General features: G+C 42.6%; 1 long non-coding RNA gene across 1 annotated transcript in view; it reads left to right on the top strand.

The window, feature by feature from the left end:
• The first annotated feature begins 4,008 nt into the window (after positions 1-4,008).
• The window catches only part of LOC118589201, a 9,041-nt gene continuing 1,421 nt past the window's right edge, over positions 4,009-11,628 (top strand). The window contains exons 1-3 of the long non-coding RNA XR_004945651.1: positions 4,009-4,070; positions 8,243-8,584; positions 10,344-11,628. The exon at positions 10,344-11,628 is cut by the window's right edge and continues 1,421 nt beyond it. This is a non-coding gene — a long non-coding RNA (uncharacterized LOC118589201). The remainder of the gene's footprint in view (positions 4,071-8,242; positions 8,585-10,343) is intronic.

Genomic DNA, 11,628 nt, shown 5'->3' with positions numbered 1-11,628 from the left:
AAATCAGTTCTCCGGTGAAGAGATTATTCATTTGTATCTTACAGATTAAAAAAAAAAAAAAAAAAAAAAAAAAAAAAAAAAAAAAAAAACAGTGAAGTTCAGAGTTAAGGTCAAGCCCAAATTCCCGACAGTCACTCTTGACTGTTTTACTTTGTCGTATCCTCCACCTAATGGCTCAGGCTATAAATCCATTCGTCCACTCTTTCAATCCCTCTTTCCATGTATGTATAATGGAGAAGCCACTGCACCCTTTACAAGTTTATTTTGGAGTTTATATGTAAACAAGACACTGTGTTGAGCACATCGCCATGGTCTAGGGAACATGAGTTCCCTTTCCATTTTTCTAGCAGCTGGGTCTGGGGGAAGGTGGAACAGATGGCCTTGGGAGGAAGTGTACAAGTAGACGCTTGCTGTACATATCATGCTTTAGGATAAATGTTTAGATTAGATCCTTTAGTTGTATTTGTTTTCCAAGATTACACACACACACACACACACACACACACACACACACACACACACACACACACACACACACACACACAGAGAGAGAGAGAGAGAGAGAGAGAGAGAGAGAGAGAGAGAGGCAGAAAGACAGAGACAGAGAAAGAAAGAGACAAAAGCAGGAGACAGAGAAGGGCAGAGACAGAAAGACACACAGAGAAAGAAATACTGGAGATGGATCACCCTTTGGCTGAGAGATTTCTTGAGCATTATTAGTATTGTAGATAACATAAAGATCTGAAGAGAGTGAGGGCCTTCAGCCCCACCAGACAAAGTGGGGCACCTACTCTTAAAGGCTTCTGAGGCAGACATTGACCCTTGCACCATGCAGAAATAGGCTAGTTAACAAGTGTCCTGTGCAATGGGCATATGTGACATGGACCATGTAATAAGAGTCACAAAGACACTGGAGAGTTGAGTGGGGCAGGTGACTATGGTTAGGTTGTCACAAGCGCCAGCAGCAGCGGTGGTTGGGCATTCTTCTACTCTTTCCACAGAACCAAGAGGAGAGATGATGGCAGCTGAGAATTATGAGTGGCCTGTTCCTTCTACAGGGCAGCCCCACGAGGGGAGAAAGACGGCAGGGGAAGTGAGCCCTGACATAAAAGGCAGCAGTGTCTGGAAGGTCTGGGATCTGGAGCAAAGGCCTTTCTGGGTCTAAATTTCCAAAGGACAGAGAATCTGTCACAAATTGCCTTAGCTCTAAAGGGAATTTATTGGCTCACCGAAGTCCTTATTTCAGGAGCCTAAATTAAATCTTAGACTGAGACCAGCCATGCTTTATTTTTCACCCATTTTTCTGCTTGATCAGTTCTCTATCGGCCAGGCTTTACTAACTGGTGGCACAGTGGTTAGTATGTATTTGGGACCCATGTCCTCAGAGATCAAAGATCAAAGGGAAAATAGGGAGAATCCCAGCTTCTCAGAAGACTCCCAAATTGTCTCACAATTATTAATTTAGTTTGGGTTACTTATTTAGCATTGAGCCAATCACCATGGCCACAATCAAAATCACCTGCACTTGAGCCATGTTTACTGAGAACAAGGAAGGACCTGTTCTCCAGAGGCAAATCTCCGGATGTGGACAAACATGGTGGACAGTCAATCATAATGTGCTTTAATGCAAACTGGCCATGAGACTTTAGGATGCAAACTTCTCAAAGCCTGTCCATGGGACATTCCAGACACCAAATTGCTATTAACATTTGTGTGTCTTTACCGTTTCTAGAAACACTTATCATTGGAGGAGTGGACATGCCTTGTTATGAGTGTGGAGGTCAGAGGATAACTTGCTGAGGTTGCTGCTCTCCCTCCACCATGTGGTCTGGAAGGATCAAACTCATATACTCATATGGCTTGGCTGCAAGCACCTTTACCTTCTGAGCTACCTTGTCTGCTCACATTGGTGTTTCTTTTTTTTTTTTCTTTTCTTTTCTTTTTTGGTTTTTTGAAACAGGGTTTCTATGTGTAGCTTTGCGCCTTTCCTGGAACTTGCTTTGTAGACCAGGTTGGCCTCGAACTCACAGAGATTCACCTTTCTCTGCCTCCCAAGTGCTGGTATCAAAGGCATGCGCCACCACCGCCTGGCCACATTTGTGTTTCTTAAATAAAGGAATATGTGCAACAAACTTTTATAAAAGTTTATAAAGTATACTAAGGCAGTTTTAGATTTACATAAGAATCACAGAGAGAGCAAAAGAGAATGTTTAAATACCCCGTATATAGCCCCCTTTATATTCATCTTTTTTACTTAGCATACAAAATAATGGGTTTCATTATGGCATTTTCATATATGTGTATCATATTCTCCTTCCAATTCGTTTCTTGTCACCCTTCCTTCTGTCTTTGGTATCCTTTCTCTGCCCAAATAGTCCCCCTTTTTCAATTTATACACACATTTAAATGTATATTTCAATATATGCATTAAATGTATATTTAATATTTATATATTGTATAATATAAATGTATATTTATATATTAAGTAGAATAGATATTTGTATGTGAAACATGTCTAAAAATAGATGCTTGAATCTACACTCTACATATTTGAGGAAATGAGACATTTGCTTTTCTGCTTTCCTTTTTAAAAATGTGTCACAATAGTTGTATAGCCTTGTTTTTAAGTTTATTATTTATTTTGTGTATGTAGGTATTTTGCTTGCATGTATGTTTGTGGCCCATGTGTATGTAGTGCCCACAGTGGCCAGAAGAGGGCATCAGATATCCTGGGACTGGAGTTACAAATGGTTGTGGTTGCTAGGAATCAAACCCATATCACTCTAGAAGAGCAGATAGTGCTCTTAAGCACTGAGCCATCTCTCCAGCCCCACTTTTCTTTTTCTGTTTGATTGTTTGTTTGTTTTGTTTTTCGAGACAGGGTTTCTCTGTAGCTTTGGAGCCTGTCCTGGACTAGCTCTGTAGACCAGGCTGGTCTCGAACACACAGAGATCCACCTGCTTCTGCCTCCCAAGTGCTGGAATTACAGGCATGCACCATATTAGACTAGACTTTTGTTTTCACTTAACGTATTTTCTTATTTTAGTAATAATTTTTAGTTTTATTTTATATGTATGAGTATTTGCTTGCATATACATATGTGTACCACATGTATGCCTGGTTCTCAAAGAAGCCAGAAGAGAGTGTTAGGTTCCCTGGAATTGGGTTTACAGACAGTTATGAGCTGCCATGTAGGTGCTGGGTCCTCTGCAAGAGCAGCAAGTGCTTTTAACCACAGAGCCATCTCCAACCTAAGGGACTCTTTCTGTTCTAGGACCCCATCCCTGTGTTTTGTCTTAGTTCTAGTCTGGTTGGTGAGGGTTGGCCTGATTTTTCCTCTGCCTTGTTCAGGTAGAGTTGAGTATGTCATTGTGTTTATAGAATCCCAAAGAACTACAAAACCATCCCATCCAGGCCCTCTCATCTGGTTTCCAACTTATGCTTTGTGCTCTTCCCTGTTGGTAGTGATGGGCTGTGGGTCGCTTGTAGGCAGGTCTGTTTTGGAACTACCCTGGTGAGCTTCCTCTACTAGAGATCTTTCCTGTTCTAATAAACTCTGACAGTGTAGGGAGCATATCTCTTTCAGTGACTGATTGCACCCTACTTTTCATTTTCCATTGTGAAGGCAAGGGGTTGAGAGCTTCATGGTGAGTGCCCAGGATGGGAGTGGATCAAACCCCAGTTTAACTTTGCTTTGGCCATGATGAGGAACACTGTGGCATCTGTAGTTGACACACACTCATACACATGACCAGGCACACACAGGTGCTCACACATGCACAGGACAAAGGACAGAAAAGCATATTGGCACACACACTGTCCTTACATAGACACCATAAGAAAAGTGCTCAGCACATTTGATCACACATCCCAGATTGAGGGAGGTCATTCAGGATAAGGGTATGGGAAGATTGTAAAGCAGAACAGGAAGTGAGAGTCAAATGTCCTACTCTGTCAGCAGTAATTGTGATATAAGGCATGGGTTTTGACAGACACACAGACTCCTGTCAAAATGTCCAAGGAGCTTCTTCTCTTCTGGCTAGTGACAGAGCTCTGGTGCCTTTATCTGAGTAAGTGTTCTGGAGGCTTCCATTCTGGGACCCAGGTAGGGATCCTACTAACACCTGCCTCCTTCTAGACTTACACTTTTATAGGATATCATCCTTGCCTTGTTACACAGAGATTTTTTTTCCCTAGGGACTAATTTGGTGTTCCAGTGGTGAGTTTATCTGTGCTTGGGTTAGAAATAACAGTTTAAGAGATGGCATAGAAGAAACAAGGTGTCAAATGAAGGGTGTGAGAAATTTCATCCGCAGGTGTTACAAAGCAAGAGGCAGGGGCTTTATTCTACTAATATATGATAGATATGCTTATTATTCCCTTTGTTTTCATGAGATTTTATTTGTTTTCTATTTTGTTTTGTTTTGCTAGCAATAGGGCTTCAAAATGAATTCTCTCTCCTTTTCTTCTTCTCCCCCACGCTCCTTTTGATATTTTGAGACAAGTTCTCTATATTATGTAACTCTGCCTGTTCTGGAACTCACTATGTGGACCAGGCTGGCCTCGAACTCACAGAGATCCACCTGTTTCTGCCCCCCAAAGTGTTGGGATTAAAGGTATGTCCACCATGTCCGGTCCTTATTTTTGTTTTTTTGAGATAGGATCTCACTGTGTAATCTAGGCTGCTTGGAAGTCACAAATCCTCATTTTCAGCTTCCTGAGTGTTAGGATTAAAGGTGCATGTCGCTGTGCCCACCTACAGGGAGGTTTCTCTTCATCACACTGTTTGCAGATTCAGACTGACACAGATGAACGAACAGTCAGTTTGGATGGAGACCCTGAGGTGTCCAGCAACCACTCTGTTTTGGGCTGCAGCCCTCCCAGTCACTAATGCTGACATTGTGAATATGGCTTGCATCATTCTGCCTCCCCCTCTTCCTCTCATTCTTGAATAGAGGAGGTCAAGCCAGGTCTCTGGTGAACAAAGCTTTTCCTATTCGCCTGTAGCTTCTAGTCTGCTTCAGGGGGTTCTGCTGAGTTCTTATCATGGAGGTTCCTGTGTTAGAGAACTTGTCGCCATACTAAGTGCTCACTTTACTGCCTCTATCCTCAGATCCTCTGTACAGCCCAGAAGGTGGGTGGGGACTGCTACATCTCCTGTAACTTGGCACATGATGTCATGAGTACATAGACATTCCAGAAGCAATTCATGGAGTGAAGGCAGTCTCTGTTTTCACAACCTCTGTTTGAATTTTACACAAGCACTTATTACTTACTTACTTACTTACTTACTTACTTACTTATTATTTTTGTTTGAGACAGTGTCTAACAGTGTAACCCAGATTGGACTTAAACTTGGAACTCTCCTGCTTCACCTTCCTGAGTGCTGGGATAACAAACACCTTATCCAGGAAGGTTTGGGTTACATAGTAAAACTATAGAAAAAATATTGCTGAAGTTTATGTCCTCATGTCCCATCTGTGCAGGACAGCCTGATGGGCTGCTCCAACCTCCCTTCAAGGAAACAGCACCTGGTGAACTGATCTCTCTGTTTGCTTATTTAACTGTGATTCTGACATAGAGTCTTGCTAGGTAGCAGGGGCTCCCTTAGGCTTGCAGGCCTCCTGCTTCTGCCTACTGAGTATAGGGATTACAGGTGTGCATCACTCTGCCTGGCTGATTCATTTCTTTTTAATGTGTCTTTACTTAAATGGTCACAACTGAGAAGACAGTGACCATTCAGAGTTTCCAAGGATCAAAAGTAGATGTGTCAGAAGAGGTGGTCCATGACATCTTCAGTCTGACAAAACTGGGGTTTGGACTGGGGAAAGGTCTAAAGGTCACCAGCTAGAGAGGAAAAAGGCTGGCAGTGACAGAGAGGCTGCGTTCACATGCACCTGTAATCTGGGAGCATCGCACATGAGAAACTGATATGGCTGCTGTGATTTCGTTTCTCCCTGACACTTTCATAGCTGAAGGAAACGTTTCTCATTCTGTTTCTGCATCTAATGTGTGTGGTTCCTCTCAAAACTTTTAGGAATTCCATGCGGTTAATTTCAAGTTGTTTCTTGGCATATGGACCTTGGAACTCCTTTTGTGGCAAGTACTGCCCTCTGTGCCTTGCAATAATGAAGAGTGTGGCTTCTTCCCTTCAAGAACCCCCAAACACACGCTGATAGAGAATGATGTTCACAGTGTCACTCCAATGGCCACACCAAATTTCTTGCTTCCTTTTTTTTTTTTTTAACAGTAATTTTTCATTAGGTGAGAAATATGGAAACTTTTTGTGAAAAATAAAAATGGTAAAACATTTAAATCCCTTTTGACCTCTATGCCAAGTTCCCGGTCTTTTCTTTCATCTGGCTACCGTAGGCACTAGGCACACATGCAGTGTGCTCACATGCATACAGACAACATACTCATCCACATTAAAGAAAGGCACATACATCTTCTTTGAAAAGAGTAAATGAGTGAGTCAGGAGCTGTGGCTGTGTGCATAGGACCTGTACAAGATCAAGCCAGCAAAGGCCTAGCACGACTGTTAAGCTGGTCATCAAGTCCCATCCCTAGTAGAGAAACTGTTGGCATTTGATGACCGCTAGGAGAGGGACAGTCTGTCGTTGTCAGGGCTGTGGCCCCGACAGGCTATCCATGCGCTAGCAGATGACCCTCCATGCATGCTTATACTGGCAGCACCAAGTGGACTCCCTTAGGTTTTTAAACAAGGGAGTACATGAAGTTGGAAGGGTGTGGGGGCAATTGGGGAGAAATTGGAGGAGAAAGAATAGACAATGGATCTCATTAAAATACATTATAATCATGGGTAAAATTATTAAACAATGTTAAAAAGGAATAAGTAAGTTAGGTCCAGCAAGGTGGCTCAGTGGGTAAAAGTATATGCTCTAGAGCCGTGGTTCTCAGCCTTCCTAAAGTTGTGACCTTTTAATACATTTTTTTTTTTTTTATGTTATGGTGACTCCCCACCATAAAATTATTTTGTTGCCACTTCAAAATTATATTTTTGCTACTATTATGAATCATAATGTTAATATATGATATGTAGAATATATAATATGGAACTCCCAAGGGGGTTGTGACCCATAGATTGAGAAATACTGCTCTAAAGCCTAAAGACCTCTGCTCAGTCCCCAGAACTAATGTGAAAGTAGGAGGAAGGAACCAATTCATAAACACCCTCTGAGCATCACACACTCATTGTAGCATGTACACAACTCACTACAAACACACACACACACACACACACACACACACACACACACACACACACTAATTAATTAAACAGTAAAGAAGTGCATATCCATGAACTCTTCCTAACTTTGTACACCTAGCAGCAAACAGATGATCCAGAGTGAGCAAGTCCCACCTCCATTTCTGAACATGGAGTAGGAAAATGGAGTCTACCTAAGCAGCTTTCTTTCCTGTTAGGATTCTGTCTGGGTTGGTTAACCCATTTGGGACATTTAATCAGCAGCGTGCAATATCTACTTAGTGAGATGATGGGAACAGGCACAGGTTTTGGGTGGCTTTTGGTGAAATACGTGGGCAAGATTATATGTGACCAAGAGGTCTGTCCTCAGCCGGGCGGTGGTGGCTCACACCTTTAATCCCAGCACTGGGAGGCAGAGGCAGGCACATCTTTGTGAGTTCAAGGCCAGCCTGGTCTACAGAGCAAGCTCCAGGAAAAGTGCAAAGCTACACAGAGAAACCCTGTCTCGAAAAACCAAAAGGGGGAGGGGGGAGGGCTGGGGATCAGTGGTTAAGAGCACCGACTGCTCTGCCAGAGGTCCTGAGTTCAATTCCCAGCAAGCACATGGTGGCTCACAAGCACTTGTAATGAGATCTGGTGCCCTCTTCTGGCCTGCAGGGACACATGCAGACAGAAGACTGTATACATAATAAATAAATAAATCTTTAAAAAAAAAAAAAAAAAGGTCTGGCTTCTTCATTTAGGAGTTGACTAACAGAATAGCTAGCAGTGTTTAAATTGGCTCAAAAGGTCTTGCTGTGGGGATAAGTTTAGAGATTCCAGACCACCTTTCACTAATTTGAGGATGAAAACTTGTGGACTTAGGTGCCCAGGAGAACAGGCAAGCACATCAACATTTGTGCTAAATTAACAAAGGACTCTCTCATCTCCCTGGAAGCCTCTATTTGTACACAAATAGTGGAGTGTAATCCAGAGATTTTCAACTGCATAACAGCTTTCTCACTTTCCCCTTAGCACCAGCTGCCTCCCAGGATACAGTAACAGGGTTTTTGGGCCAGTCGGTGACTTTGCCTTGTCGGCACACATCCTGGTCCAGGAACCGCAACAGCATGTGCTGGGGCAAAGGTGCATGTCCCAATTCCAAGTGCAACCAGGAGCTTCTCCACACAGATGGAACAAAAATCATCTCCAGGAAGTCGTCCAAATACGCACTTAGGGGGAGTATCTGGCGGGGTGATGTGTCCTTGACCATCTCAAACACCAATCAAGATGACAGTGGGGTGTACTGCTGCCGTATAGAGGTGCCTGGCTGGTTCAATGATGTCAAGAAGACTGTGCGCCTGGAGCTGAGGAAAGGTGAGGAGAGAATGGAACTCAGCTCTGAGAAAGAGCTCCGTGGTTTGTGGTAACCGATTCAGTCAGTGGGTGCTGGTGAAAAAGCAGTTTACCTGAGCAGAGGGTGAGCAGGCTGGATTTCAAGTGGTGAGCCACAGAGTGTGGGCAGGGAAACCCACATGCTAGTCACAGCCAGGACAGCTGCAGAAGTGAATGAGGGGATCCAGCAGGTAAATGAAAGAGGCCGAAGATGGAACGTGCCGTCTATCTGGGTGGAGGCTGGTCCTCTCCTTACAGAAATTTGGCCCATTTTTTTTTTACCTCCCAATTTTTATGTGAATCACTTTTTTTTTTTTTCCGTATTGACTGATTTCCACATAATAAGAAAAATTACCATGTGAACTGAATAATATCCACAGGTCAGTTTTAGCCTACAAGCAAATGATTTATGATTCCTGGTAGAGGGAGAAGGGCATGACATTGGACACTACCCCTGGCTGCTCTCAAGCTCTTTTTCCTTCCATTCCTATCGATGCTTCGGGTAAACTTTGGGATGTGAAGGTACCCTTAAAGATTGGGCTGTGTAGAACAGGCCACATGGAGCTTATGGCTGAAGTACATGAACAATAAACACCTTTACCACATGGGTGGGATGTTCTTAGTCTGCTCAGATGGCTCTCATGTTCTGAATTTGGAACTGGATGATTTTAGTTAGTGAGCTCCCATGCGTATTTGCATATTATACTCTTAAGGCCACTTTGTGCAACCAAAGAAGAGGAAAGAGACATTTATTGACATTAACTTAGTCCAACAGGAGTCATCTCTTTATTTATGTGGTATCTTAACTACTTACTAGTTTATAAAACATTGTTGATCTCAGTACTCTGCAGGATCAATTCCAAGTTGAGTGGAACAAATAGTATCCTTTTGCTTCATTAAAACCTGTAGGAATTTGGCATAGCCTGTAGTGGGTGAGAGTCATAAGGAAAACTGTGAATAATGATCCCAAGATATGTGTTAAGGAAGTGAGGGAGGATGGCACAAATCAAACTTCAACATACAGCAAGCTCTGTACTCTCCCCGAAGTTGCATACCTAGGGACCTCTTTGTGTATTTTGAGATAGAGTCCCACTATGTAGCCTAAGCTGACCTTGAACTGGAGATGATCCTGTCTTAGGCTTCCAAGAGTTAGGACTGTGAGTGTGCTCTGTGACTCCTGGCTGTGGTCTCACTCTTATGCACTGATTCATCTGTACAGTACCAGACACAGTGATAGGTATCAGATTTATGGCAGAAAACAGAATACATGCTTGGTTTCCTTGTGCTGATAGTTTGGTGGGAGAAGCAGACATCAATCAATAGTAAACAAATAAATATGTAGTTATAGAAATACAGTAGATGCCATGATGATGAAGTATTAGAACATGCAATGGGGAAGACATGTCACTGCAAGTCATCCTGTTCTTAGCCCAGTTCTAAAATGTACATACTGATTAGGTACCCCAGTTAGAGGCCTAGATATCTATCTCCCTTGGTTTCCCAGTTTTATGTTTTATTACATTAGTTTCTTGAAGGTCTCAAAATAATTTTTGTTAAGTCTTATGCCTATTAAACGAACTTTTATATGAATTAATAGGAGGGTCCTATGTGGTGCTGTTCACTGTTACAGTTTTTGTGAATGGGGTTCCTGAAGTCCTGAACATACATCATAAATGAAAGTCCTGCTCAGACCTGAAAGATGACCTCTTGTTCCTCCTTCAACATTTCTCTCTTTCTGCAGCTTCGTAGTATTCTCTGCCTCTAAGATTGGAGCTTTCCAAAACATAGCAGTTGTGGGGTCCCAAGCTGAAGACAGTGTCTACATAATTGAAGACATATGTTACTCTATGGAATGAGTCCCAGTGGCCCTCTACCATCCTTCTGCCTGAGAGTGGAAAGACAACAACCGGATTGGACAGTGCAAACACCCTTTACAGCTCCAGGGCTATTTTCTGTGTTGGTTCATCCAGCAGAGGTGGGGAGGGCAACCCTCAGCTGTTTGTACTCAAACTCACTGTTAACATCATCTTAATTCTTATGTTCACACTGCTTCAGTCTCTCCAAACACTGCAGTGCATTCTCTCAAACATGAACATTTTAGAATGTTGTGTTTCCTTTCATCAGTAGTATAGAAAATAGACTGCTGCCTTCGTTATTAAAACCATTAAGAGAGAAATAGGATTGAAAAGTTAAAAAAAAAAGTGAGCACAGGTAGGATGGGCATCCTGAATTTAGAAACATTTCATAATCATGATTTATCTATTTTATTGTAATTTGAAATGTCATTTCCCCTCCCATCCCCAAAGGATAAAACCATGGGAATATGCAGGTTTTAATTTTCCTAATAGATAAATAGAAGGAAATCTAATGTCACCATTAGAGTTGGCTGTGCCTTCTCACAGCTCTGGAAATACGATGCATTATGATGTGGTTGATCTTAGGATAGGGATGGGTGTTCCATGTCAGGAGAGGTTGCCATGGTGAGAGTGGACCAGGCAGACATCAGGGAAGAAAATAGTGGACAAGGACTGAGTTCATCAGTGCTGTTTCCACTGCAGTCTGACTTGGTGCTCAGTGTCCTGTCCTCACCCACTGAACTCTGAATTAGGTGCTGGAAGGAGACAATGCAGAAATGAAGGGGAAGGGGGTGAGCAGGACCCAGGCTCTCTGCCTGAGGAAAGTCCTGTTCCAGGAGTGACAGAGTTTGGGACTATCACTGGTTTCATTCAGAGTTCCAAATTTATAATTGCCTCCGGATCATATTTATATTTAAATTTATTTCAGAAAGACAAAGCATTTTTCATAGTGGATCAGTTTGTCACAATCAGTGAAATATTTGGTTTTGCTAGAGTTAACAAAGGCAGTTGTGTTGGTGTATTGATATATCTGTTGCTAGTTTGGTTGTTGAGAAGTGAAGACATGCATGAGGGTATTAATTTCTATATCAGAGTGAGTAATCCCTGACTCCAGTTAGAGACACTCAGCCCATAGGATGCTGGGTCTCAGTCCACAGTGCACTGCTGTTC

This window comes from Onychomys torridus, chromosome 8, assembly GCF_903995425.1.
Source record: "Onychomys torridus chromosome 8, mOncTor1.1, whole genome shotgun sequence".
In the NCBI taxonomy this organism is placed as follows: Eukaryota; Metazoa; Chordata; class Mammalia; order Rodentia; family Cricetidae; genus Onychomys; species Onychomys torridus.
This window is presented reverse-complemented; position numbering and strand designations above follow the sequence as displayed.